Genomic DNA, 2958 nt, shown 5'->3' with positions numbered 1-2958 from the left:
ACTGTCATACCGGTATTTCAAATAATCTGCTTCCCGCAGTGGCCTATAGCAAAAACACCAGCAAATTGATCAAGTAGAGCATTCAAACAGATTGCTTAAATGGCAGCATGTCTTTTAACAGTATACGATGCGTATGTGCTTACTATTATTCTTATAGCCTAGTTAAACATATAGGCTATGATGACAATGAAATGGCTCAGCGGCCGTGCACAAGAACATGGTTTCCAAAGACAGATCTGCAGCGAGAGCAAGCTGTAAATTAATCTCAATAAAGCTTGATTTATATAGGCTGTCTGGGTAGCCTACCCTGTAAAAATACAAGCTTACTCACTCATTTGATTGGCATTCAACGGGCCTTGCACTCTGCGAAGTCGTTGACTAAGGCATTCAAATCCATGGTCCTGGCCCTGGTGTTTTCAATGGACAGAATGGCCAACCCACCCAGTCTCTCCTGTCTCATGCTGCTCCTAAGGTATGATTTAATTATTTTCAGTTTGGAAAAGGAGCGCTCGGCACTGGCTACAGTTACAGGCAGTCATAAAAAGGAGTATCGCTGTAACTACTTCCCCAAATGTAGCACTGACTGAATTGTAATCCACAATGAGCATCTTGGCCAGGTCTCTCACTGTAATGTGCTTTGCTATTTCCTTCTTAAAACAGGCCCTGAAAGAGAGTAACTGGCCAGGGAAATCTTGCTGATATATCGTTGCTGTAATGTTCAGCCAGCCGGCTGGCGGTCTCGCAGAGCGCATCATCATCTGCGTTGGTCAGGGTAGTGGGATGGATGGAGTCAAACAGACTCGATGTTACCCGCAGACATTTAAATCTGTTTGACAGCTGGTGGATAACGATGTCAAGGTTTGCATTAAAGACGTTGACTCTAAAACTACTCTCCCCATCAGACAGTCGCTCGTCCTCGCATAGTTCATCAAAATGACACCTCGCCTTCCTTCTCCGAGTGTCTTCAAATGCGTTCTGAGCTCCCCATTTGTCGGCAAGGGTCTTTGCAGTGACTTTGGCCTTCTCAAAATTCTGTCAGAATCCGGACAGGACCTCTCATGTCCTTGAGTAGGCTGACTGCCCTGTGCAAGTCTGCGTCTTTGGCCTGTACCATTTTGGAGACGACGTTCACATTTTCTATAACCTTAGTCTGCAGAACTACCAAAAAATCATTTTTTTTTCTCTATTTTCTTTTTCAGTGCTGCTGCATCATCCCTCTCCTCCTTCTTGTCACTTAAAAGCACAATCTTGGTGAGGGCCTTCATTACATCCACATATCTGTATCTCAGGGCGGCAAGGGACTCATGTCTAGATGACCAGTGGGTGGGACACAGTCCTTTTAGAGTTACATATTTTTTTTTCTGTTAAACAGTACACTTTAGCTTGAAATTAAACCACTTTCTTTCAAAATTAGAAATGTGTAATATCTGAAAATGTAGCTAGCTAGACTATCTTACCATCATCATGCATGATGATCGTGTCTCCCTGTCACGGATGCTATGCCATGGTTGCCATGCCACGGTTACCCTTAGTTTGAAGATGTAATCCGGAGACAGGTGTTTTTGCCATCTTTTAAACTACCATACTCTAATTCCACCGATTTCAAAACTCAACCCTTCAGAAAGTGGAGAGCAACACTTATGCAGCTCCACTACACAATACATTTTTTAAAAAGCCATGTTCAACTGGATTACCAACGGAGACTGATCAGCTCAAATAGACAGAAGCCTTCTATATGGCAGACCAATCTGAACTCCTCTCTTAGTATGTCCAGCCCGCTCATTACTTCAGCCAATTATGGCTAGTGAGAAGGTTGCTGACTTTTTCTGTGGCTCAACCAACAAGGCTAATATAACAATTGTATTCGTATTTACAGATGGCATACACGTTTGTTATTAAGGCACATGAAAGCTCACATGTTCCAGGAGGCATTTCTGCCCCAAAAAAGCATTTTGTTCAAATTTTCTTTACATTTTCAAATGGCTATCCTGTGAAGTCGTGACTTGCGTCATATGCCTAGTTTCCTGAAACGGGTCACCTTGGTAGGAAGGAAGTGTGGCAGACCAGGAGATTTGGTCAAGACATTTACACAGATCAGACACGGACAAAATTGTATTAGCTCGGATTCAATGGTGTTAATTTAAATAATAAACAAAGAAAAAGAAAAAAGAATAGGTCTCCTCCAGGAGACCTCCTCCAGGATACGGTCTTCTGAGCAGTATCCTGTGCGAACAAAACCAAGCTCCCTCCATTATCTCTGGTACTGAGCACGACTATACAGGATTATAAACTGGGTGATTTGAACCTTGAATGCTGATTGGCTGACAACCGTGTTATATCAGACCATATACAATGGGTATGACAAAACATTTATTTTTACTTCCCTAATTCCGTTGGTGAACAGTTTATAATAGCAATAAGGCACCTCGGGGGTTTGTGATATATGGCCAATATACCACGGCTAAGGGCTGTGTCCAGGCCCTCCGTGTTGCGCCGTGCTTATGAACAGCCCTTAGCCATGGTATATTGGCCAATAACCACACCCCCTCGGGCCTTATCGCTTCAATAACCTCTCTTCCCCAGTCCCCACTCCCATGTGCTGTCCTTCTGGCAGCTTTAATGGGACTCGTCCAGCTGGTGAGCAATCAGCCCCTTGATTACTCACAAAGCATAATCAGCCCCAATTAGTCCTGGCCGGAGACCCCGTCGAGACCTGACACATCCAGCAGAGGGAGCCATCACTGTGTGATGTAGACTCCGTCTATCACCAGGCCTCAACGCGGCTCCCCCTGGTGGCTAACCTGGGGTACGCCACAAAAGCTTGAGAGGAATCAGACTCCACAAGCTTACATGAAAATGTATCAAATGCAATACAAATTCCTTTGTATGTATACACTACAGCATTTACAGACATTTTTAAATATAAAAAAGATTTATCCATCGCAATACTGTCGATCA

The sequence above is a fragment of the Salmo salar genome, chromosome 12 (assembly GCF_965601325.2).
Source record: "Salmo salar chromosome 12, fSalSal1, whole genome shotgun sequence".
Classification (NCBI taxonomy): Eukaryota; Metazoa; Chordata; class Actinopteri; order Salmoniformes; family Salmonidae; genus Salmo; species Salmo salar.
The sequence above is the reverse complement of the archived record's forward strand: the minus strand, read 5'-3'. Positions refer to the sequence as shown.